A 27,630-nucleotide genomic window follows, 5' to 3' on the forward strand; every position below is an offset into this window, starting at 1 on the left:
TTCATTCCTGGCTGCTGACCTCAGCAAGATATCCGGGTTCTGTGGTGCAGCAGGATCCATGCTAGTGGAAGACTGCAAATTATGAAAAGTGTTCACATTTGCTACAAAAGACTAATGTACAAGGTAAATTAAACGGCAACTTCAGAGGATTTTCAAACATATTCTGTTTACTATCACATTACACTTCTTGAGCCTGGTCAGTGTCCCGAGAAATAATTTTCCCAAATAAGGAGCAAAGAAATAATGAAATACCATTAACTAGAACACAAAAAAACTTGATTTCAATCAACAGATCAAAATATGATGTTAAAGGGTTTTACTGGTAACACTGGTGACTCACATTCTGTAATCACATCACATGGTGATTCATGCCTAGTAGCGTCTTCTGCATCATTGGAGAAAAGAAAACATGCCACCAAAATTAGGTGTCTATACTCCTTTAAGAGACCGGAAGCAGGAAGAGTGGTTGAGGGAACGCACGCGGGTTAATGACATCCTAGCCAAAATCAAGAGGAAGAAATTGGCTTGAGCGGGGAATGTAATGCGAAGGTAAGATAGCTGTTGGTCCTTAAGGGATTCCAAGAGAAAGAAAACATAGCAGGGGGCGGCAGAAGGTTAGGTGGGCGTATGAAATTAAGAAGTTTGCAGGCATAAGGTGGGCGCAGCTGGCAAGACATGGTTAATTGGAGAGACATGGGAGAGGCCTTCACCCTGCATTGGGTGTAATCAGGCTGATGATGATGAAGATTCTCCCATGACTACTAAATAATTTATAATCGAATTTCTTTCTCGCGCCGTTTCAGTTTCAAGAGCTGAATGGGGACTATGACGTCACAGTGAGCTTATAGGTCATGCGAGGCATGAAAAACTGCAATATAATCGGTGCTGCTACATTTGTCATTCCGACTATTGAGGAAGGCTGGCTTCAACACTGTAGTGAATTAAAACGATCAAGCAGCAATTATATCGCATTTTTTTCCATGCTTCACGTTACATATAACCTTTCTGATGTCACAGTCTTCACTGGGCTGTTGAAACCGAGACAGCATGGCAGAAAAATTCGATTATAAATTATTTATAGGTCCCAGGCAAACACCACATGATGATTCATACATAGCAGTGTCTTCTGAATCATTGTAGGGAAGAAAACATGCCACCAAAATAAGGTGTCTATACATCTTTAAATCTTTAAATTATCATTGGGCTTTTTCAAATTGCCGTGCTCGGAGAGCCTGTTCGCTGCCAGAAAATTCACTCCTGACAGGAAGGTGCATCATGCTCACATGAACTAGTCGCCGCCAGAACCAGCCTGCTGGCAATCATGGCGCCAAGGCCGTCCATGGATCACGGAAGGCGAGTGCCCTCTGCTGCTTTGCTTGCTGTTGCGTCTCATTGCTCGCATGCGTACGGTAGAAATCTGATCCTTGGGAGCGAAAGAAAGGACGTTAGTTATTCAGGGCAGCCGCGGACTCTTGCACTCAGATGCATACATCGGCGGCAACAACGCAAGTATATGTCCTTCAGTGCGTTGTGTGCCGTCGTGAAGTCTGCATGTAAGCTTCGAGATATCCTCAAAAGCATATGTGACGGGCAGTCGCACTCTAAAGACTTGCATTTGACACCACATAGGAGGGCTAATTGGACAGCGTTAATTGGAAAGACATGGGTGAGGCTTTTGCCCTGTAGGTGTAGTGAGGCTGATGATGAGGAGGAGGGAAAAACTGCGCATGCACTGCTCAAACAACATGCTGTAGTCTCAGATTATTGCATATTTGTTAACTACACACTAATTACTTGGGCGCCAATGATCGACCCTGCCTATACTGACTCTCCTGTGGTAGTTGCAATTTCTGTTTGTGAACTAATTCCTGTGGGCTGTAAGCAGAAAACAATCAGGATATGTTCCACTCAACTGTAGTCTGCCGCCCTCCAGCTGTTAATACTGCTGCCAGCAAGTAATGCACGCATTATTTTGACAAGCGTGCATATCAGCTGGTTGAACATTTTTCTGAAGTGCGTGCACTGTACAAATTTAGCTGCACGTCGTGTCTGTATGCTATCGCTTTTACTGCAGAGCTAGCACTCGAATGAAAGGCATTACAATCTGGCCTTGCATGTCGGCCCCGCACTGTGTGTGCAGGCATGATGACCACACTGGGAAATTTTTCTTTTTTATGAGTCAAATGCAAGGTGAAGTATGCATACGGTATTTCTCAGGTATTTTAAGCACGTGTGGCAGAAGACCCGAGCACCAAGCTTTATGGCAACAACCGAATCGGCACACGCAAGGTTATGCTTCATCTTCAGCTGTGAAATGAAAATGACCTCCGTAGAGAATAAAAATTTTGAACAACAAATTTGGCAGTGCACACATGCACGCCAGCCGGCAGCCACTACTTAAAGGGCCCCGACCACCCTCTGGCTGAAAATGTCCTCTACCAAGGTTGTTGTGAGGCACCGTCCCCGTAACACACAACCGCAAACAATCTTTAATAAAAGACATTATATTGGAGTTACATATATGGCAAACTAGCTACTTTTCCATGCTCCTCTCCTTCCATTCCCTCTCAGAGGTTTTTCTCCCTTCCGCTTGGTCCACTAGCTTTAGTCCTCCATCCCTGCTTGTTCTGTGTGGCTGCCCTTCCGTTTACAAGAGTAGACAGCACCCCTTTTGTTTGAAAGTCAAATGGGGAGCTTTCGGTGACGTCGGCGTTGGGCCTATTATGAACGGAATGCACACCAGCCGAAGAGGATTAAGGTGCAGATCCCATCGACAGGGATGACCACGGTGGCGCAGCAACAGCAGCGGCAATTTCGACAGCGTCATCAGGTGGCCGACGACTGCACAAAATGAAAGGATGACTAGCTGGGAAGGAGCCTGTTCTTCCCACGCTCGGCTCGATGCAAATGACCTTCCCCCTTTGAATGGTTCCCTGCAAGAAGCGACCGACGATGAACAGATGACGGGAAGAGGGGAACGGTGCCTTCCAGTAATTAATCGTGTCTTGACAAGAGCTGCCCCGACCGGAGAGAGCCCACCGCAGTTGTAGCCCACAGCGCAGCACCGGTGTTTTCGATAGACACGTGAATAATAATTATCACCCCTCGTGAATAATAATTATCAGAGGCCCTATCCGTGTCTCACGTGGCCCGATTCGCTTTGGTATGCCGCATAACCGAAGAATAGCAGGGCTTATAAATTTCCAGCAATACATATATTTAACCAGTATCATGGCACTGAGAAAACAGGCCGCCGAGTTGCAAGCCGAAGCTAAGACAACGTGCTGCAATGAGAGAAGTGCGCTGTCCCGCAACGCCGTATCGGTGGGCTCGATACAAAGCTCTCTGTTGTTGAAGGCAGCCTGGCTGCTTCCCCAAACAATAAATACTTTAGACAACAATGCGAGGAGGCAATACGAAAAATGAAACTTTGACCTGACATGAAGCACACAATATATGAGAGAACAAAAAACAGAACGATGCTTCCATTCCACATGCGGTTCTCTAGTGTCCTACGCAATCTTTTACAATGGTAGCATTTAAGCAATATCTCTATACTACAATTCAAAGATCCGCTACAAAGCTCTCTGTTGCTGACAGGAGCCTGGCTGCTTCCCGCAACCATAAATATTTTAGACACACACAAACAGAGACGCCTGCCTGGCTCTGAGGTATGCTGCTATGTAATGTACATATTGCGACTGGTAAGCGTGCGAGTGGCAGTAGCAGAGGCATCCGCAGTAAAACTTCGCCCAGTACATACATGTATCTGTGCAACTGTTGTTGCTGGCTCAGACTTTTCAAGGTCCATTGCAGTGATTTTTCTCTTCGACACCCTCTGGATAAGCTCCGCTTTTGTTACTGGAACACAAGAAATGAGAGATAAAATAATGAAAGCGACAGCAAACACAGGGCAAGCTACGGAAACGGATCAGTTAGTGTGTCGCTTTCATTGCTTTCCAAAAATCATATGATGCGAAAAATTAGCAGATCTGAACGCAGCCGATTTCTCCCTGCCTCATGCAATTACTTGAATTCATGAAAAAAATCACGATATATTATTTCGCTCAGAGTGACGCTTACGTCGAGACCTGCTACAACGCGACCACGCAGTTTTTCCCTTCTTTGGGAAGCATGCGCTGGGCTGCTGTGTGCTCGGATCGCAAGCACAGAGGAAGTGGTACCGTAAACGTTCTGCAAGTGCTCGCAACAGTAAAAATGCATGTGCATCGACTTTATGTAAAACGCCACCAAGCTTTGCTAAAAGCGTTAGGCTTGACTGTACACGCATCACACGTTTGGCACTTCTGAAATCTGACCAAGTAGCGAAGTAACTGCAAAACTCACCTCCAAGCTCCATTACTTGGGCGGAATAGAATGCCTTCTCATCTTTTCCGCCGCGCCAGTAGACGTCCTTTTTTTTGTCAGGTCGCCAACGCCAGTAGGTGAGGCATCATGGATAGGTGTAGCGCAAAGGAAACAAGGACGACATAGAGACGTGTACGATGGCTTTTGCGCCGTCGGTCGAAGTATTTCACGTACGCATAGCTCGCCGCAGCTGACGAACCCATAGTGGAAGTGTCACATGTGGCTGCAAAACACACAATCTAATAACTGTAACAACCACACACACCGACACGAGTGACGACGCAAACGTTGGACGCAAACGACCGCAGACTTGGATTGGCTTGGCGACGCGCACCGCACAGGGCACTGCATACGATGATGATGATGACCTCTTCTTTACAAACCAGAATAATAAATACGTTTTCTTCGTTCAATTTCGTCTGTTTGTTTCCTGCGGCAGAACTTGCGTCTCCGACCGTGATCTCTATACCGCTCCATGTCGCAGCCTCCTCGTGCAGCGCATCCGGCCATCCAGTTGACTGCTGATTGACCGCATGTAGTAGCAGACGACGCGGGGCTCTACACACCATGAAATACTTATAGTTGAAAAGTCACAAATACTACTTTGAAGGGGAAATAGTTATGAGTTACGTGTCAAGCTGTGCCACAGAGCGTTGGTCCAACATAAGCAGAACCAACTGCAGAACCAACTAGCCCCTCAAATCGGTCTTGCACCTGTGACTGCCCATGGAGTGTGAATAGGGTAGCTTAGTGTAACTCTGTGTGCTCTATCATGTATGAGCTTTATGGTACCGCTGTAACCTAAATGTTTGAAGTGTTCTGCGATTTTTGATCGCCACTGCATTAAACAAAGATAGTCGCTATGTGACAAATCGCTTTCGGTTTCGTTTTCAAAGCTGGAAGCTATAGTGGCGCGCGGTGCCTGATTGTGCTTTGCGCTTTTTACTTAGTGCTTTAAGCAGAAAGTTTTGTGTGGCTTACGACAAACAGGAAGCACCTATAAAGCCTGGGCCTAGCCGTCAGACGACGCTAGACCATTTTCAGTTTCGGTTTCGAAATATAAAAGCTCCTGTTTGCGCGGCTCTTGATCATAAATAACGCTGGGCCCTTCCCTGTTCTCTGCGCTGTAAACAGCAACTTCTGTGTTATCTACGATAAAATAAACACTTCTTTTAGAACTCCCCTAAATGCAGCAAGTGCTTGAAAAGTCTGTAATTGCTGCAAAAATGTATTTTCTGGCACGGTGCGAGGTAGATATCATAAGTACTATATTGCCACTGACCTGAAATTAGCAACTTAGGACCAGCAGAGGGGGAAATATAGATTGCTGAATAGGTAAATTGATGCACTGAAAGAATTTATGTTAAGAAATCAGAAGTGTGCAAGATACGAGGAGGAAAAGGCTCTCAAAAATAAACCGCTAGTGTGCGCTAGAACACGGAACTGGGTAGCACAACCGCGCCCTCGATCGAGGTGCTTCGATCGAGGTGATCGAGGACCTCTATAATTATAGTTTCGCAGTGTTCTCTGGCACACCGCTGTCGCGTCCGGGTCGTGATGGCAGCGTGTGAAGGTTTGGGCTATGCTCGAGACAATTAATAGTATAGCCAGGGACTCCGGAACTCATTTTTTTTTAGTGGGAGGGCAGGACTTCGAGCTTATTTTGTTATTTATTTTTTAATGCTCATTTAGATAATAAATTATATATATATATATATATATATATATATATATATATATATATATATATATATATATATATATATATATATATTTAATGTTCAAAGCTTGATGCAAAGTATCACGATGCGGTGACGACACTCCAGCTGTCAGGAAGACAACGAAAAGGCTTCCAAAATTAACTGTTTAAGGGGCTGACTCACGCCCACTAAGAACTGAATTACTCGGCGGCTGCAATAGGCTTAATCATGCGGGCTCGGCGGCCATCGACCTGAATGCCATGCAGTTCTTGGTTGTGCTGAATTTAAAGCTGGCAAGGAACCTTCGAGATAGAGAACCAAAAGCAGCAAGAATCTGGAAAAATGTGGAATCATTTGCACCTGGCCATGATCAACGGCATAAGTCTGGTCTCACCTCGCATTCCAAAACAAAATGATAAAGCCACGTGCCGGAGGTTGTGAGTGCGAACGAACAAACAGAGCAAAGATTTATGGCAATATAAAATTAATTGAAATGAGGAGCTTATAGGTGGGAAGCTGTACGCACGAGGAGTGATCAATTCTATTAAAAAAGCCTGTGCATAGTTTGTTTAAATTCTGCTAATCGTGATCATGTACACAGTCGATCAGGTCGATATATAGTCGATTGAATTCTGTAGGGACATGACCGGTTTAGGTTACTCATATACCACATGTTTTACAACTGGCTACTAAGCCAAGCAGCTCATGCAGCCCCACTGTGCTTTGAATTAAGAGGTTAGAACTAATATGTGTATCAATTTTCAGAAATCTGATCCAAGTAGAAGCAAATGGAGATTGGGGGGGCACATCCCCCCTGAAAAATGTGGGGGGGGGAGGCGACCTTCCCCATTGCCACCCCCCTGTTCCGTGCTTCTTGAGTATAGCCCACTGAACTCGGGTAGGCAGCCCTATAGGTACGTGATCGGCCCACTGGAATGGGTATATCTCGCATATTTTATATCTGATATTGGTCGCAAAGCCGATGTCTATTGGTAAACAAGTTTAAAACATCCAAGGTGTTCTGAGAGATGTTCGATCCAGTGAAGCATTCGGTCAGGAAAGACCTTTGAAGGCAGTTCGCAGTGTATACCGGATTGTTTTTTTCCGAATATATAGCTTTCGTCGAACTATAGGAACTTTTTGGAATTCTTTTATTGACATATCTCAAATAAACCCTTCATTTCTGCAAGAAAAAAAACACACACCGGTAAGCGGCCCTATACATACGTGATCGGCCCGCTGGAGTGGGTATATCTTGCATATTGAATATCTGATATTGGTCGCAAAGCCGATGTCTATTGGTAAACAAGTTTGAAACGTACGAGGTGCCCTGAGAGATGTTCGGTCCGACGAAGCATTCGGTCAGGCAAGATCTTTGAAGGCAGTTCGCAGCGTATACCGTATTGTCGTATTGTTTTTTTCCGAATATATAGCTTTCGTCAAACTGTAGGAACTTTTTGGAATTCTTTTATTGACATATCTCAAATAAACCCTTCATTTCTGCAAGAAAAAAAACACACACGGGTAGGCGGCCCTATAGATACGTGATCGGCCCGCTGGAGTGGGTATATCTTGCATATTGAATATCTGATATTGGTCGCAAAGCCGATGTCTATTGGTAAACAAGTTTAAAACGCCCAAGGTGTCCTGAGAGATGTTCGATCCGACGAAGCATTCGGTCAGGAAAGATTTTTGAAGGCAGTTTGCAGTGCATATCGGATTGTTTTTTTCCGAATATATAGCTTTCGTCTAACTATAGAAACTTTTTAGAATTCTTTTATTGACTTATCTCAAATAAACCCTTCATTTCTGCAAGAAAAAAAAACACACACACGGGTAGGCGGCCCTAGTAAATAGAATGGTTAACAGAATAACAGAATGGTTAGAAAGGGCCAATGCAACATATTTTTACTAAGAACAGAAATTATGTGGACATGTCCTTAGTGTTCCTTTGAGAAGCAGTATTTTCTTTTGTGTGTTGGGTAAAACTATAGTTGAATACAACTCAAGAATGAAGTGGCAAATGCTTCTCTATAATTCACTTCGCAAGTTGTTTGCATGGAAGGTACGACAACCTGAGCCAATCAGGATGGCGCACACTATATAATTCGGTTGCTGCATGCCTACCACACCCGTTGCCTTGTGACAGGTAGCTCCATTTCTGTGAATGAAGGTGTACTAGTGTTTCGGCTGTTTATTTCTTCAGCAGGTGACACTTCATGTCTTTTTATTTTTATGTTTGTTTTCAGGTATTTATACCTGCTGGCATCCAATAAATCTTTAGTTGTGAGTCAGCGCTGTGTGGCGTCCCTTCTTCATCTCTGTCCTGTCGTTTGCGCTGTAGTTATGGATCAGATGGGCGACATGTTCACACAGTGAAGAGGGCATATATGGCCCACTTTTCTTTTTGTCATTACCTGTCCATGTTCAGTTCTTTAGTTGTCACGTCACAGTTGTTTGGATGGACATTTATTCACTCCATTGTGGTCTATGCCCAAGGAAGCTGAGTCAAATCCAGGCGAGAGCAGCCACATGTTGATATAGGTGAAGTGGAAAACACGCCTCTTTGCTGTGCTTTGTCAGCGCATATGCAGTTGAAGTTAATCTGGAGCCCTCTACCATGGCGTCTACAATAGCTCATTAGAGACATTGTCATTCTCATTACTGCTAATCTCATTGTGGCAGTGCTCGATGTGCTCGGCTAGTATACGCAGACGTTTAATGGATCACATTGGCCTGTTAACGGGCTCACATCTCATCGTCATCATCAAAACTCTCATGCACTGCTGGTTGTGTCCTCCTCCTTCATGCTCATTACAATGCCTGGTCCTTTGAGAGGCATCTGCCACTTCATTCTTAAGTTGTATTTGAGTATAGTAAATATGGAGAAATGTAACTAATATTGTATGTAACTTGCTGCAGTGTTGTTCGTGTGGTCTGTGTACAAAACTCTTACTCTTGTTCCATGATATAGTATATATGTAGTGTTTTTGTGTATTATGTAGGTTTGTTTCATTAAACAGATGGTATTGGTGGATTCTGTTTATACGAGGGGAGATCTGTATATTTTTTACCTCCTGGTCTGTAGCACAATTATCACCTCGTGAAAGGGAAAGACGTTACAATGAAAAAAAAGTTTGATGTTCCCACTTTTCATATTTTCATTTTGCACATGGCACCACTAATATTGAAGTAGTCACAAAGAAAATGTTACTATACATCAGTGTATGGTTATAACAGTTTTTTGAAACCAAATTTTGGATGGCAGAAGGTGTTCTCCCTATCATTATCCACCATCGAATGAGTCCAATTTGTGGTAATGGGTATGTTATGTTTCCAGTCAGAAGGTGGGTACAAACTGTACGTACATGCAAGATCCAGCTGTGTTGAGTGTGAAAGACGAGGAGTGCAGTGGATGCCCACTGTCTGCATCTCGCATCTGAGCTCGTGGCACATGTGGATGAATTTATTTGTGATGATTGTCACATTAAGCAGACGGTTATTGCGGGCATTCTTGAACTTGAGGGTGCTGAAGGACCGTGCACTTTTTCTTAAAGTTTGTCCTAAAAAAATCCATCATTTAATGTGACAATGCTTGGCATGACAACAAGTTAGGTGGCAATACCACCGTGTTGAATAAGCTGCAGTTTCGGGATGTTCTGCATCACCCACCAATAGTTCTGACCTAGTGCCTTGTAGCTACTGGCTATACCGTAGCTGAAGAAACATTTGAAGATCTTTAGTGTCCAGTTGGGGCCATCCGCCTCATTCTTCTCTGAGGGCATGTAAACAAGAATAATGCATCGATGATGCAAGGGCATCAGTGTAAGTGGGATACGATATCAAAAAATGAATTACACCTCTGAAAAAAGACATCTGAAGCTTCGTTTATAATATCTTTCACTTTCAGTAATTAACATGGTATAGACAAGGAGGCAAATTATTCAACACACCTCTCAAGCTTGGGATATATGTATGGGAAATTTTTGCATCTGTATAGTCACTTCCTTATTATTGGAAGCTACTTGAGTCATTTATCCCATGGACCAATGTTTTGTGGCCTCATTATCTATTATGTTTTAGATGGTGTCCTTGGCTTAATTTTACTTTTCCTGAGGGTGTTCTAAACTTTTTTTTGAATGTGTGCGCTTCAGCTGAGATGTAGCTTTGAAACAGGATAGTATTGGAATGCCATATGCTTGTCCATTCATGTGCTAAGCTGATAGAGCGTAAAATGGTACTATACTTGGGATTTAACATCCCCACCACGTTAGAGGGATCTAATTTGATCACCTGTGTTCTTTAAATATGAGCTCAAGTGCACCGCGTGAAAGACAAGATGAAATGTTATCCACTTAATTTCATACGTCGAGCCTTATAAAAGACAGATATTGTTACGTGACGGCAAGCATGGTGAAGAGTACTACATAACAGATGGCGATGGAATGATTTATTGGCAGTGGGCCTAGCGCGAGAGCTCCGTGCCGCGCCACTGCCCATTTTGTCGTCTTCGAGTCCGTGACACTACCCGGAGCTGCCGAGCGATCGTCCCGATCGCGCGAACTGAAAGACCGGCAGTGAAGACGAAACGCAGTGCGTGACGATGAGCGTGACAGGACGGATGAACACAGAAGAGAAGAAGATGCAGGGTTTGTCGTCACGATGAAAGATATGAACAGATGATGATCAGATGAGCGCTGGTCCAGGAAGCTTCCGGGCCGTAGCTAGCTAGGTCACCTTGAGCCGATGGCCGAGGCCCATGAACACACCGAACGGCATGGGCAGGGGCTGTGTTCGAATATGTTGGCGACTTCTAGGGTCGGTGGGGTCATAGGTTCGAGTAGCGGCGGCGTCGTCAAGTTGTCGTGTCTTCTGGCCGGGGCAGGGGGCGGGGCTGGGGTGAACGACATTGTCGGTTCTGGTCTGGCGGGCTGGGGCACAACCGGGCGCTGCGGGCAGGAACACACGACCGACGACCACGGCACACGCAGTACACCGAAGCTCCAGGACCAGGATGGGGATGAACTCCGCACCTCACGCCAAATGTTACGCGACGGCAAGCAGGTGAAGACAGTACTACATAACAGATGGCGATCGAATGATTTAATGGCGGTGGGCCTAGCGCGAGCGCTCCGTGCACGCCACTGCCAACTTTGTCGTCTTCGGGTTCGTGACAATATCAGCTCACTGAGACACGCAGTTCACCCATATGACTGATACGAGAGCTGCATTTGCCTCAAATGAGTGATACGAAAGACACATTGGCCCATTCGGGTGATACGAAATCCATATTTCGACTCAAACAACTGATACGATAGACACGTATCAGCACATAGAGTCATACGAGGGACACATATGCCCATACGAGGCATACGAAGGACACATATCAGCCCATACGAGGGATACGAAGGACACATATAAACCCATACGAGGGATACTAGGGACACATATCAGCCCATACGAAACACATATTGGACACATATCAACTCGTATGACCACATACTAGACACAGGTCATCTCGTATGACCACATACTAGACACATATAAATTCATACGAGACACATATGCATCCATAGGAGATTTTTCGATAGGGTTGTCCATCAAATATAAGATTGTCTTATTTGAGTTTGTGCAGGGCTACAGTTAGCTATTTCACCTGCAGTTTGTCCTTTTATATGTTTGGTCGTTAAAAATTATCCAAGCTTTGGGTTCTGCTTTCGACCTGCGGTCGGTTTTAAACCCAGAAGATAAAGAAAAGGAGCTGAGGGAATTGTGACAATCCGGGTGTATTGCTGGATGGACGTGTCAAGCTTTTGTTCCATTATAAATGAGAGCTCCGGCACTGAGGTATTCTACTCATTGGCGCTGATCTGTATATGTGCAGGCTGTTTGGCGATGGTGTAATTAAGTGGCGCTTTTGGAGGCAGGGCCCCTTGAATTTTTTTGGTTATCCGTCGCACCTTGCTAGCTTCCGGTGTCTCTGCTTCCCTTAGTACATTTTTTGCAGATCGTGCTAAAATACGTGCGCATTTGAAGAGCACGCAGACAAAGCAGCCCCTCCGGGGCTTGTAACTAGTTGAAATATCCAAATTTTGTCGAGCCACAGCGGCAAGGGAGATCGCGATTTCGAAAATCTAAAAACCAGTTTGGCGGCTACTAATCACCGGCTAAAGATCTCTATTTCCAACCAGCCGCTAAACTCTAATAGTTAGAAAATGAATTTTTGAAAATAAGTTAACCACCTTACTTGTAAACATAATTCACCGGTTTTCTGTGTCCGCCAAGCCTAGAATGCACGCGGCAAAAGCCATATTTTTACCTCAAAATTTTTTTTTGAGAAAACCTAAAATTTTCACTGTAACACCAGGTATATCAGAGCGGGTTCAATTACGGCCGCGGTGGTCGAATTTGGATGGAGGCGAAATTCTGGAGGCCCGTGTACTGTGTGATGCCGGTGCATGTTAAAGAACCCCACGTGGTCGAAATTTCCGGAGCCCTTCACTACGGCGTCTCATAGCCTGAGTCACTTTGGGACATTAAACCTCCTAAACCAAGCCGGTATATTATAGCAACGCGCTTACCAAGGTATCCAAGTGGTAAACATTTATATGTCAACAAAACGAGTGAACCTGTAGAAGAGTGGACCACATGTGTTGATGTAGCCCCATGATGCGTGCTGGAGAAAACGGCGCCCTGCTGACGGACGCGTCAGCTGTGCGAGGCAGCTATGGACGTTGGTTTTATTGCCTCAAAAGCGATGGCACATAAAACCTGGAAGCGCTCCTACTTCTTCGTCTTCTACACGCTGTCACGTGAGGTGGCGCTACATTGCTCCCTCCTAGATTATTGCTCGATAAAAATAGCGCCAAAATTAGCGATAAAAATGGGAAGGGGTGAAAGGAAAGAGAGTGATGATGCTACTACTACTATTTAAACTTATGTACAGTAAGTCTGCGTATAGTTTGTAGTCCGATGGCCGAGCAGAAAAACAGGACAAAATCAAAATCGAAGTTCAGGAGGTTGCGATCGAGTAATACGGAGAGGTCGGCCTGTGGGTACCGCTGTGTTGGGAAGCCTTAAAGCAAAACTGGTTGAGGTGGCGGGCTCGCAATTGGACGATGTCAGAAGATGGAAGATACAGTAGAGGTGGCAGTCGCTGATGTGGGCTGTACTCTGTCTGGCAACTTGGCATGCAAGGTCTGGCGGACAAATGCTGGTGAGATGGTGCAGGTCTGCTTTCCCGGCGGCATTCACTATGCGTTGGTGGTAGCGGCGCCGCCATGGCTGAAAGGCTGGGAGCGTCATAGCAGTGGAAGTCCTTGAGACAAACAAATGTGCACGACCTGCACGTGGCTGGGAACGAGAGGCGCCCTTTGTAAGCACTGATCGGGAAAAGTGTAGGCTGTGGTCTGGCGCCACAGCAAATGCCGTGGCGACACAGTCGTTGGGCGTGGGCCGGGACAGCGCGTGCTGCCGGGTGCAGATGATAGAACACCTGAGACGCAGCTTAGGCGTTGCTGTGGAGACGGCTGCACTGTGGAACCAGCCTCTGGAGCTGCCACGCCGGGCGCTGTGCGACCCACTCCGTTGTGCAGGAGATCCTCAGCGGTTGAGCCACAAGGGTGGGGTGAGTGGTCAGGTGATTTGTGTGAATCCGATGACGCCAAGTCCTGAGATGCATGTGGCAACGAGTAATGGATGGTAGTAGAAATGGAATGCACCAGAGCGCACAAGGAATGCTCACGAGGCAGCATTGGCGCCACTTGCGCCTTCTCGGTGCGCTCTAAATGCGGCTGCTCTGCGAGCGCGAAACCGTAGTGCCTAAAGACGGCCGCCTTGAGGTCATCGTAAAAAGTGGGCCGAAGAGTTGGCACGTTCAGACGCTGGAGAAGACCACACGGAAGGCGCTTCTTGGTGAGGCAGAAGCGGATGGCTTGGCTTGCGACGCCGTGGATGTAAAAATGGGACTCGAGGGTCGCGAACCAGGTGTAGAGGGTCGTTGACATAAAAAAGTGCAAAGCTGGGTAGGTCAGGGAATAGCGTCTGACTGCTAGGCATTAGGATGGAGTCGCCTTGATGGGATGAGGCCCAGTGTGACGTGGCCATGGCGCTGCAGGTCGCGAAGGAATGGCTGTTGAGGCGAAATCGGCGTGGTTACTCGATTGAATGTCCGGAAGTCCGCGGTCAACAGTTCTAGAAGTGCGGTGCACATTTATTGATCTAGCCCACGATGCGTGCTGGAGAAAACGGCGTCCAGCTGACGGACACGTCCGCTCTGCGAGGCAGCTATGGACGTTGTCGTTGTTGTTACCCTCACACAATGGCACATGCCCACTTAGGGGTATTGGCCAAGAATTGAGGGGCACAGGGTGTTTTTCAGATAAATCTTTTCATGGACGAAAATAAAATGAATGCTGAGGAAGGAAGAAGTAAAAAATATAAAAGCGAAATGAAACGGAAAATGCATAACGCACGCAGGAGATCCACACTGAGGTTTATGGCCGAGTGGTTATATGAAAATAATAATTGTAAAAGTAATAATAATAATGAAAAATGTTACCAAGGCAGCCGATTTGATTCCATTAAGAAATTTTGGACAGCTTTAAAACAGACTTGCGGCTGTACCCAAGTGATGGTGGCTCCAAACGACAATATGACTGGGCTGCTTAAAATAAGGCCAAGCTGTTGTAATGGCTTCTCTAAAGACCGCCTTCTCATCATGGTGAAGCGGCGACAAGACAACAAAATATGGTCTATGGTTTCGTGTTCACCACAGAATACGCAGACGGGATAAAGCGCCAACCCAGACCTGTACAAAAAAATTTAAGAGTGGGATCAGGATCAGTCAGCGGAGACTTGTTAGAGATACCTCAAGCTGCCGTGAATGGCCTAATTTCCTGCTCCACGAATACCTCAGGTCCAGGTAATCATCAGATCTTAAAAGAGATCGAGTTATCATTTTAACAAATTCTGTCTTCGAAACCTCGCTGCTGTGATGTACGCTGTAGCCAAAACTATAGGGAGCACGGGGCTATTGAGGGAACCCTTTGCCAGGCTGTCCGAAACTACACTGGCTGTCACACTGCTATGACCTGGCCCATATCATATGAACAAGGCTCACGAGCGGAGAGAGTAATGAATAGAAGGCGTTCAAGATTGAAGAATCCATAGCCAAAGCAAGAGACGAGCAGAAAGAAAGAGCCTGTAATGAAAGCCACTGAAGAGAACGATGGCTCTAGTTTGGGAATAGCAAGAAGAAGCTAGGCTTGGGAAATTGGGGTGCAGTCGGGAAGTCGCACAGAAAAAGACCAATGTGGAAGCTGGCAGTATATTTCCAACCCTACTTTTCAACACATTGGGAGGCGTCAGTAGCTATCGTTAAGTTAATCGGTAGGTTTGGTAAATGGTCGTCTAATAATCCATTTAAAATGCGGGGTGGTAAATCATAGACACTTCCTACAGATGATCCACTGTATTTTGTCAGAAGAATGTAATACAGGAGAACATTTAAAGGATGAAGCATATTTTGTACCGTAGCTACCTGCGGGGTATGAAATCTAGGCCAGTGGACTCCAAAATAGGAAGTTGACCCCTATTGAAAAATCTCGTATATATGTGTTAAATGTGTCTCATATATACGCAATTATTGGATATGTGTCCACATATATGCTCGTATGTATACGTGCTCGTATGGCATGCGCGTTCCTCTCCACGTATTGCGAAGCACATATATACGTGTGATACGTCCCTCATATATACGCTATTGGATATGTGTCACACCCGTCCCTCGTATATACGAGGGGCACATAACCTTCGTACAGATACGAGGGCCTCGTCGTGGGGATACAATGGCCTTGCAACACGTCAGTAAAACTTCTATTTACGCTAGTTGGTGCATTTTTTTTAACCAAGGGAACGGAGCAGAGCAAAAACAAGCAATCACACAAGAAGGACAAGACACAACACGAGCGCTCGTGTTGTGTCTTGTCCTTCTTGTGTGATTGCTTGTTTTTGCGCTGCTCCGTTCCCTTGGTTAAAAAAATTGCAACACGTACTCTGGTGTACAGTTAATAGCTCTGAATATGTAGGCTACCTGAATGAACTTGCAACCCTTCAGTGCAGCAAATGCTGCATCCCAGCACTAAATACCCGGCTGCAGTCAATGCAACAATTTTTCTTGATGCCTTTATTTTATCATTTTTATCTGACTACAGTCATGAACTACAGAGGCAGGTGCAGGCGATGATTACTTGATGTCCCTCCGCATGTCCGCCAGGTAGAATTCAACTGCTCTGCGCATTTTCTCATCCTCGGCAGCTCGTGCAGCTTTGATGTATGCATCGAATGCATCTGAAAAAGTAATAATCATGACAAAACTGAAGACATGCAGGTGCTGTAAAATAAAGGTATATAAGTCATGCACACTTAAAAAAACAAATGCCTTTGTTAGTCAGGAAATGTACCTAAATAAAAGAGGCTTACTGCCCACAGCTGCTAGTTTTTTTGAGCTCATCCGAGGCTTCTGCATGGCACCAGCCTTAAAGAATTGCCGGCATACTGAGCCGGTGATGCTCCTTCCCTGAACGCTCTTTCCCCTAAGGCTCTTGGGGGAATGAGCATCACCAGGAAGGACCGTCACTTTTGTGGGAAACCCGACAAGTGTTTTGTGGCATCCTTGCAAAACAAGAAGTCTCGACCTCGGGAAAGAAGCCAGCGCCACCGCTCTGCACTGACAATTTCCGCTCCTGAGGTGGACCTGCAATAAAACAGCTGCACATATGCTTTGTATAAAGCCCTATAACAGATTGGGGAGAGTTATTATTTCCCACATTAAAACTGCTAAAATCCTATTCCTTAGGACTCCTATATGTAACATTAAGAAAATGGTAGTTTTCCTTGCAAACGCTACTAATGATAAAACATGACACATCGCTCTCTTCTATGGAGTGAGCAGCGCGATGGGCCACCAGGTCACGTTTGTGTGCAGTCATATCAAGCTGCCTTTGACAACATAGATGAGCCTTTTTATATCTATTTCAGGCTCCACTGCACCCTGCCAACAGTAATGCTGCCAAATATTCGGAAGCACAGAACTAACAGATGAAAGATTATGAATATTTAAAACACAGCAATTAAATCTTAGCACAAGAGGCTGTGCTAAATAGAACATGAAAGGTGAAAGGTTGTGGTCATGGTCTATTGATCTAAGCCTTCATTAAGCAAAGCTGCGCTGAGCTGTCACAGGTTCAAATTGTGCCTGGGGCTCCTGTGCAGGCAATTTTTTTTCTGATCCATGCCATTTAGATGGAAAATTTCACGTGTCCGAGAGGTGTGCACTGATCCTCAGCCCTATACGTTGCCATAGTTTCTAGATTGTTTGCCTGCAGTTACCAAGAACGAGAGCTAAAAGCATTTCAAGCTTACAAACTAGTTCTAAATATGAGAAGCCATCGTACCTGGCCATTGACCTCAGCAAGAACACATGGATTCCGTAGTGCAGCAGGACTCATGCTAGTGGAAGCCTGGAAAGTGTGCAAAGTGTTCACATTTGAAACAAGAGTAATGCACAGTGTCGGTGAAGTCTTAAGGACAAAGGCTTTTCGCTTCAGACGCATAACAGAGCCATTACGGCAATATTAAAGACCAAGTGACCTTGAAATGCTAGCAGGCTTCTTCTTCCGAAACAGAAGCTTCCTGCTTGACTACAGTTTTGAATAATCCGCTACATGAATTATTCTAGGAACATTGATTTCACCGCAGCTGAATGCTGTAGCCTTAACACTTTTGACCAAGACTGTACATGGTACATTAAAGGGACAGTAAGAAGAACACAAATTTCTTTTGTAAGCAAAATCTCATAGTGCAGCATTTCATGGCTTTGTTGCCGCTTGTCCTGGAGCGAAAGATGCATTTATTTCAAAGAAATTTGGATTCGAAGTTGGAAAAGTATTTCCCGCCACTCCGATTCAAACTCAGGAACTCTTATGACATCACGGCGCACTCTTATGACGTTACAGGACGCAGTGACCTGAAACATGACGTAAACGCAGACTCCGTGATTTCTTGCGGCTAGCGGTGCGGTCTAGCAGCAGCCAAAACGAAAGTTACCGCCGCCACACGTTGAAGGCATCTATCGGGGGTCGCTACCATTGCTTCGTTTACGTTTGCACCGGCGTCTTGCCGGCGTTACGATGGATCCCGTTCCCGAGTCCGATGACAAAGTTCTCGCAAAACCTGCGGCCTGCATTTCAGCGACCTCAGCCCCACAGAGCATGCGATGCTCTTGAGGGAGCACGGTTCAGTTAGGCGCTGGCGGGTCCTTTCCCCCTTCCGCCATGAGCAGCCGTTGCAAATTAAATATCATAACCCCAGTGCGGGGAGTCGCGAGGGGCCAGGACAAGGTCAGTGCGTCGCACCCATCGGAGCCTGGCCGGGGCATTGGGGTCAACGGATTGTGATTCCTTGAACGGCGCGGTTGCACGGTGCAGAAGGCAGCGTCGAGGTCTCCCACGGTTGCAAGGGCAAGGTTATTTATTTATTTTTTGCCACAAAAACGAATGGGTACTCAAGGGCGCTAGCATTTGAAGTAGGTGGGTTGAAAGTAAAGCCGACGCTTCAACGGCTTCTGCGCGTTTCCGGAGGTACAGGGTCCACTGGATCGGGTTCTCTCGCCAACTCGCATGTACCTTCAGATGTGTACTGTGAATGGATTAAATTAGCCGAGAGCTCGAAAATAACAGCACCGCCCAACGACCGAAGCTATTGAATGATGTCACAACACGCACCTCGCCGAGGAACCGTATGAGTCTGGTCTGGCTGGCACAGCTGGCGCACTCGGCGCGAAATAGAGACATGCTCCAAGTCTCCGCCAGTGCGGTCAGATTGCGCCTAAGGCGCTGAACGTGTCACCGGTCAAGCACAGTTGGAGTATAGAGGGTCTCGCTTTGGCCGGCGTGACGTTGGTGTGCAGTGCGCGCGCAAGCGTTACGACAGGCTATAAACGCGCTTTAAAGGGACACTGAGGAGAAAGTGAGGTTGCCCTGTATCGATAGAATACAAGCTCCTGATTAAAAAAACGCCACTCTTACTGAAAACAAAGCTCTTGTAAGGTAGAAAATAGCAAGGACCAAAATACAGGTATCGCCGCCACAGGGCAATCTCGCAAGTAGAAGCGTGATGACGTCATAGGACAAAAGACGCTACCTTTGAGGAATGTTCCTTTTTACATGGAAGCTGCGAATCTCTGAGGCTGACAAAAGATGGTTGCGCGGTTCAATATTGAAGTAAGCTTTCTTTTAAAACCGATAGCGCACTTTTATCACAGCAGGAAGACAGACAAAATACAACCTGAATGTTGGAAGCAAAGAAAACCAATGCTTGGCGGCGCCACAGGCAGCCAGGAGAGTTTCGATTTGTTATGGCGCTTCGCATCTTTGAGCTTTGCATGCCCCGTGGTTTTGTTTTTGATGCACCTCGATTTATAAGTGCCGAACAGCAGAGGAATTCCAAGTGCCGCTTCAAGTGCTGGTTAACCTTTGAAGGAGCCGGTTAAGGCTGGTGAAATGATCGCCATGGTCAATGAAAAACTATGATGGCACGATGGTCGGTGATCGTACAAGGCAGTTCGCAGTATAAAGAGCACTTGTGTCTTCACACGCTCGCCCGGCGAAACATAATTAGCTGTGCGAGTCAACTTCAAACTACTTAACGGAAATCGTATATTAGGGACGGGAGACAAGGTACAAGGCAGTTAAAAAAAACGGCCGTGGCTTAGCTTGGTTAAGCCTGGTGATTGCGAAGCAATGTGGGAAACATGAGAGCACTCACCGGCGTAAGTTTGTCCCTATGCCACAACCGGTCACGCAATGTACACGCATAGCCGAACGGGTTGTTAGTAAAGCGTCTGTTGAATTCACGCGTTGCCGTCTCAAACTCCTTTACTCTTCTCGCATGTTCTTCACGTCGTTCTACTGCAATGTATCCTTCGGGTTGAGTCGGGCCAGCCTTTATTTGTGGTAAAATCTTGAGACGCCGTGGTGGAGTGGTAGAGTCTCCGCCTCAAACTACAAAAGCCCTGGTTCGATTCCGAGCCTCGGCACACGTTTTTTTTTTATTCGGAGAGTGGGCGGGGGTTTCAGTGGCTACCATAGGTGCCGCCACTGAATACGTTGGTTAGCGGTTAAGCGCAGGCTCTGTTAAGGTGCGTTTACACTCTGGAGTAATGCGCGCGCGCTGCATGGCGACGTCACGTCGGCCAAACCGAGACCCTCTATGCTCCAACTCTGCTTGACCGCCGACGCGTTCGGCGGTTTCGGTGCACTCTGACCGCACTGGCGGAGACTTGGAGCATGTCACTATTTCGCGCCGAGTGCGCCAGCTGTGCTAGCCAGACCAGACTGATACGGTTCCGCGGCGAGGTGCGCGTTGTGACATCATTCAATAGCTTCGGTAGTTCGGCGGGGCTGTTCTTTTCGAGCTCTCGGCTTATTTAATCCTTTCACAGCACACATCTGAAGGCGCATGCAAGTGGGCGAGAGAGCCCTATCCAGTGGACCCCGTACCGCCGGAAACGCGCGGAAGCCGTTGAAGCGTGGGCTTTACTTTCAAGCCGCCAACTTTAAACGCAAGCGCCCTTGCGCACCCATCCGTTTTTTTGGCGAAAAACAAAATAAATAACCTGGCCCTTGCAACCGTGGGAGACCTCGATGTCGCCTGCTGCACCATGCAACCGCGCCGTTTAAGCAATCGCAATCCGTTCGTCCCTAAGCCCCGGCAAACCTCCAATGGGCGCGACTCACCGACCTTGTCCTGGCCCCTTGTGACTCCCCGCACTGGGGTTATATTTAATTTGCAACGACTGCTCATGGCGGAAGGGGGAACCCACCCGCCGGCGCCTAACCAAACCGTGCTCCCTCAAAAGCATCGCATGCTCTGTGGGGCTGAGATCGCTGAAATGCAGGCCGGAGTTTTTGCGAGAACTTCGTCGTCAGGTTCGGGAACGGGATCGATCATAACGCAGGCAAGACGCCTGTGCAAACGTCAACGAAGCAACGGTAGCGACCCCCGATAGATGCCTTCAACGTGCGGTGGCAGTAGCTTTCATTCCGGCTGCTAGACCACAGCGCTAGCCGCGAGAAATCACCACGTCTGCGCTTACGTCACGTTTCTTGTCACTGCGTCCTGTGACGTCATAAGAGTGCGCCATGATGTCATAAATTTCTCTAGTTTGAATCGGAGTGGCGAAAAAAACGTTATCAACTTGGAATCCAAATTTCTTTGAAGTAAATGCATCTTTCTCTCCCGGACAGGCGGCAACAAAGCCCTGAAATGCCGAACTATCACATTTTGCTAACAAAAATAATTTGATAGAGTTCTCCTAACTGCCGTTTTAACAGAGCCTGCGCTTATCTGCTAACCAACGTATTCAGTGGCGGCACCTATGGTAGCCACTGAAACCTCCCGCCCACTCACTGAATAAAAAAAACCTGTGCCGAGGTTCGGAATCGAACCAGGGCTATTGTAGTTTGAGGCGGACTCTACTACTCAGCCACGATGGCTCAAGATTTAACCATGAATAAAGGCGCATCTAGTGAATGCACTCTTACGATGCAGAAGTCTCCGCGCTTTTGCTACGTATATGCTCGCCTAACAGAGCTAGGCCATCAGCATATTTTTCATAACTGCCTTGTACCCTGTCTCCCATCTCTAACAAACAATTTTTGTTAAGTAGTTTGAAGTTGACTGGCCAGCCAGGAATGTTTCGCTGGGCGAGCGTGCGAAGACACAAGTGCTCTATGTACCGCGCACTGCCTTGTACGATCACCGACCATCGTGCCATCATGGTTTTTCATCGTCCGCGGCAATCATCTGACCAGCCTTAACAGGCTCCTTCAAAGGTTAACTAGCACAAGAAGCGGCACTTGAAGTTCCTCTGCTGTTCGGCGCTTGTAAATCGAGACGCGGCAAAAACAAAACCATGAGGCACCAAAGCTCATTGGATTGGATTGGAAAACATTTAATTCGTTAGAAAAGGCAGAATGCAGACGATCCGTGCTAGGTGGCTATCAGTACACGGCTGACAGCGACCTGGGTAGCCCATTCAATGACCCGGGTTTGAACTCCCAAGTCTGAGCTGACCAACACGGCCTCCCACTGCTCGAGAGTAGGAATCTGTATTAAAGATTTCGGGGGCGGCTCCCCTTTACAATTCCACAATAGGTGATCATAAGTGGCTAAATCACCACATAATGTACATGCAGGGTCGTATTCACCGGGGTAGAATTTTGACAACAGGTAAGGCGTAATGAAGGATCACGTCTGGAGTCGCCTCCAAGTGGTCTCCTGCTCCTTATTAAAGGCTTTGTCTTAAGGAGGGAATATCCTCCTTTCAAGTTTAAAATGATTAGTAATATCGTGAAAAGATGATAGGCCGTTCTTCAAAAAACTCTCAGCAACTACAGCGTCCCCTGCTCGGCTGACGAATCCTCGAGCTGTTATGTGTGCCGCTTCGTTACCAGGGTTCCCCGAGTAAGCAGAGACCCATATCAATTCAATAATACAGTCTAAGTCTTTGGTTTGACCCAATATGCTCATTGCTGCCTGAGAAATTCTGCCCCTCGCATAATTGCGTATGGCGAATTTAGAGTCGCTGAGTATGGTAGTAGCTTTTGTGTTAATGATAGCAAGGGCGATTGTCGCCTCTTCTGCCGTTTCCGAGGATTTCGTTATGGTAGTGCCGGAGACTATCAGTTTACCTTGCGTATCCACCGCCGTTAGTGCGAACGCTTGTTTCTGGGGATATTCTGCGGCATCTACATATACTGCATGTTCATCTTGGTTGTATATGTTGTGTAGAGCTTTTACCCTAGCCCTTCTTCTCCCCTCGTGGTGAGTAGGATGCATATTCTTAGCTAGTGGCTTAACTCTTATTACCTTAGCGATGCGTTTAGGTATCTGTGTTTTGGTATCTTGGCGTGGCAACTGTATGCCTAGTCCTAAACGATCAAGTATGGTTCTTCCTGCTTTGGTGCGGGAAAGCCGGCCTCTCTGCATTGTTAAGTGGGCCTCTGTAAGCTCGTCTAAGGTGTTGTGTACTCCCAAGCCCAGAAACCTTTCGGTGGAGGTACAGTTCGGTAGCCTTAATGCTACCTTGTATGCTGTTCTAATCATAGACTCTACTTTGGCTTTTTCACTACTGTCTAATTTTAAGTATGGGAGTGCGTAGACAAGCCTGCTTATTACAAATGCTTGCACTATTTTGCAAAGTTCTGTCTCCTTCACTCCCTTCCTTTTGCTTGCAATTCGTCTAATTAGTCTTGCCGTCATATTGACGGTTGTCTGGAGTTTTTGTAATGTTTCCTTGTTTTTCCAGTTCGACTTAAGGAAGAGTCCTAGGATTCTTATAGTTTGAACTTCCTTTACAGGGAGCCCTTCCACCCAGATTTTCAGTGGAGGCGGAGGTTTGTAATTTTTTGCTCGAGGGCCCCTTGGTTTGTATCTGATTAGAAATAATTCAAACTTGGAGGGCGAGCAGGTTAGCCCTGCTTTACTCGCCAGGTCTTGTACTATGTCTACAGCTTGTTGCAGGGTATCCTCTATCTGACCATCGCTGCCAGTTGTGGTCCATAAAGTGATATCATCTGCGTAGAATGTGTGTTGCAGCCCCGGGATGGCTGCTAATTTAAAATGAATTATAATTAGTGAGAGATTAAAAAGGAAGGGTGACAGGACTGAGCCCTGTGGCGTTCCTTTACCTCCAAGTGAGATAGAGTCTGAGTTAATCTCTCCCACTGCTATCTCTGCCGTTCTGTTACTGAGAAATGACTTGATGTACTGGAAAGTTCTTTCCCCTGGGTTGATGTCCGAGAGATTCCTTAAGATAGCATCGTGCGTGACATTATCAAACGGCTTGTTCAAATCCAAGCCTAATATGGCTTTAGTTCCTCTGCTGCGTTCCATGTCTATTCTGTCTGCCTTGAGTTGCAGCATAACATCTTGGGTAGAAAGATTAGCCCTGAAGCCTAGCATGGAGTTAGGGAGTAAGTTATTGTCCTCAGCATATTCTTGTAGCCGATTGAGAATTATATGTTCTATTAACTTTCCTAAGCAGGATGTTAAAGAGATTGGGCGTAGATTCTCTATACACAATTTCTTGCCTGGCTTTGGAATGAATGTAATCTTTGCATGTTTCCATTCTTGTGGAATATTTCCGTCTGTCCAGTATTTGTTCATGATATCAGTGAGTGCTGTCACTGACCCTGCGTCCAAGTTTCTAAGTGCTTTGTTAGTAACACCGTCAGGCCCAGCTGCAGACGTGGTGCGTAGTTGCCCCATGGCAAGCCACACTTCCGACTCTGTAATCTCAGCGTCCAAGTCCTCGTTTGGTGTTCACAGATAGTTTGGCAGCGGTCCATCTGGGGTTGTGTTTAAGTATCGATCTCGTAGTTGCGTTAAGAACTCCCCTGTGGTGCCTTGATACTGACGCACTAATCTCATAAGTTGACCTCGTTTAGTTGATTTAGCCTCTGTGGGGTCAAGAAGGTGCCTTAGCAGATGCCAAGTTTTCCTGCACTCGAGCTTACCATTCATGCGGTCGCAAATTTGCTCCCATTGTTTGTGTTGAAGCTCTAGAGTATATTTTTCAATTAGTCTCTGCAACTGTGCAATTCTCTTTTTAAGATTTTTGTTGTGTTTGTTCCTCTTCCAGCGGTTTTGCAAGCTGAAATGTGCTTGCCACATATGCAATAACCTAGAGTCAGTGACTTGTCCTTCTTCCATGCCGTTTTCGGCTGTGGTAGCCTTAATGTCCATTTTTAGTGATTCAACCCAGTCCCCGAGATGTTCAATTACTGGGTCTGTGCTTTCATCTTTTTGTCTTTGTTCTCTTATTGCCCTGAACTTGTCCCAGTCCGTAATTTTTACTTTGTTGAAGACTGATTTATGCTTTGCTGTCTCAAAGGTGGTAGATATAATGCAATGGTCACTGCCTAGCGTGTGTCGTGAGTTAGTCCATGTCCGGTTTTGTATGTCCTTTGCCAGGGTTAGGTCTGGCGACGTGTCTTTACATATACTGTTGCCTAGTCTCGTGATTTCTTGGGGGTTGTTCAGGACAGTTAGGCCTAGATTTTTGACCACTTGCCATACCCTGTTGCCTTTGGAACCGGCTCTAGTGTATCCCCATTCCGGGTGTGGTGCGTTAAGGACAAAAGCTCATAGACGCGAAGCGCCATAACAAGTCAAAACTCTCCTGGCCGCCTGTAGCGCCGCCAAGCATCGGCTTTCTTTGCTTCCAACATTCAAGTTGTCTTTTTTCTGTCTTCCTTGTGTGATAAACGTGCACTATCGGTTTTAAAACAAAACTTACTTCAATATTGAACCACGCAACCTTCCTTTGTCAGCCTCAGAGATTCGCAGCTTCATGTAGGAAGGAAAATTCCTCCAAGGTGGCGTCTCTTGTCCAATGAAGTCATCACGCTTGTACTTGCGAGATTGCCCTGCGGCGGGGATACCTGTATTTTGGTTCTTGCTATTTTCTACTTTACAAGGGCTTTGTTTTTCAGTAAGAGTGGCGTTTTTGTGATCAGGAGCTAATATTCTATCGATACAAGCCAATTTCAATTTCTCCTCAGTGTTCCTTTAATCGGCATCTCCAGGGGATTTTAAAGCACTGAGTTTATTATCACATTACACTTCTTGAACCTTGTCTCAGTTGCAAGAAATAATTCTGCAAAATAATGAAACGTCAACAACTAGAACACAAACAAAAACTGCATTTCGGGCACGAAGCCATCGCTAAGAAAAGCTGCTTTGAGCTGCCACAGGTTAAAATTTGCCTAGGGCTGCTCTGCAGGCAATTTTTTTCTGCTTCAAATCATTCGGACAGAAAATTTCCCATTTCCGAGAGGTGTGCAGTGATGCTCATCCCCATACTTCCAGTTTCTAGATTGTTTGCCTGAATTTATCAAGGATGAGAGCTAAAAGCATTTCAAGCTTAAAAAATCATTCTTGTAAGATCAACAATTGGGCTTTGATGCACCAGCGCCCCGTGTTGAAGAAGGAGCAAAATACAGGCGGAAGACGAGGCTGACAATGTCCAGTTTGGCGCACAAGAACGCTTGGCTACCGAGGTGCGCTGTACTAGCAAAGATTGTGGCCGTCGACACTTCTTGTTAGCACGGTGCACCCAGCCCCTCCACAAGTGTAAAGCCGCAAATCAAACAAGAAATGTGGACTGCCACAATCTTTGTTGGCACGGCGCACTCCGGTAGCCAAGCGTTCCTGAGCACCAAACTGAACATTGTCAGCCTCGTCTTCTGTCTGTGTTTTGCTCCTTCATCAGCACTGGCCGATGGGGCACCAAAGCCCACTTGTCTTATATTCTAAATATGCGGCACCTTCATACCTGGCTGCTGACCTCAGCAAGATATCCGTGTTCTGTGGTGCAGCAGGATTCATGCTAGTGGAAGACTGCAAAGTATGAAAAGTGTTCACATTTGCTACAAAAGACTAATGCACAAGGTAAATAAAGGGCAACATCAGAGGATTTTCAAACATATTCTGTTTAGTATCACATTACACTTCTTGAGCCTGGTCAGAGTCCCGAAAAATAATTTTTCCAAATAAGGAGCAAAGAAATAATGAAATACCATTAACTAGAACACAAAAATACTTGATTTCAATCAACAGATCAAAATATGATGTTTAAGGGTTTGACTGGTAACACTGGTGACTCACATTCTGTAATGCACCAACTAGCTTTAAAGTATAAACAGCCATCTTTTGGGTGTGTGTTTTTGTTTTCTAATGAGGCATCAGGCATTGTTATACATGGATTACCTTGTGGTATTCTCCTATTCTCAACAGTCTAGCAAGAGAACAACAGTTCACAATTGGTAGCGAGGTAAGGAAAGTGGTAAAGGAATACGTCTATTTAAGGCAGGTATCAATAGTGACAACAGATCCGGATCATGAGGGAATAACTAGAAGGATAATATTGTAATGAAGTGCTTATGGCAGGGTCTCTGAGGTCATGAATGGCAGTTTACCTATATCCCTCAAGAGAAATGTGTACAACAGCTGTATCTTACCAGTACCCACCTATGGGGCAGAAACGTGGAGGCTAACAAAAAGGGTTCAGCTTAAGTTGAGGACCACGCAGTGAGCCACAGAAACGAAAATGATAGGCGTAACGTTAAAGCAGTATAACACCTACCGTTTGGGTGCGTGTTTTCTTGTTTGTAATGATGCATAAGGCCTTATTTTACATGGAGTAGCAGCTAGTAACGTCTTACGACCGCTTAATAATTTATAATAGCATTTCTTTTTCGTCCAGTTTCGGCTTCAACACTTGAACAAGGACAGTGACATTAATGTGTGCTTACACGTCACGAGACATAAAGAAACAGCAATATAATCGATGCTTGCACATTCGTTGTCATTCCGGCAATTGAGGAAGGCTGATTTCAACACTGCAGTAAATTAGAACAATGAAGCAGCGATTCTATGGACATTTTTTTCATGGCTCACGTGAAGGAAAAGCCCTCTTTGACGTCAGAGCCATCGT

The 27,630-nt window shown here is 46.0% G+C and overlaps 1 long non-coding RNA gene across 2 annotated transcripts; it reads right to left on the reverse strand.

Annotated features, from left to right (window-relative positions):
- LOC144107853 (uncharacterized) lies at positions 1-26,527 on the reverse strand. Of its 2 annotated transcripts, none has more exons than XR_013309422.1 (4): positions 26,470-26,527; positions 3,764-3,861; positions 1,284-1,423; positions 1-72 (listed from the first exon to the last, which is right to left on the reverse strand). It is a non-coding gene; the product is annotated as an uncharacterized LOC144107853 (long non-coding RNA). The 2 variants fall into 2 exon arrangements; XR_013309419.1 differs by lacking the exon at positions 26,470-26,527 and adding an exon at positions 4,348-4,463.
- Positions 26,528-27,630: the final 1,103 nt, after the last annotated feature.

This window comes from Amblyomma americanum, chromosome 1 (genome assembly GCF_052857255.1).
Source record: "Amblyomma americanum isolate KBUSLIRL-KWMA chromosome 1, ASM5285725v1, whole genome shotgun sequence".
In the NCBI taxonomy this organism is placed as follows: Eukaryota; Metazoa; Arthropoda; class Arachnida; order Ixodida; family Ixodidae; genus Amblyomma; species Amblyomma americanum.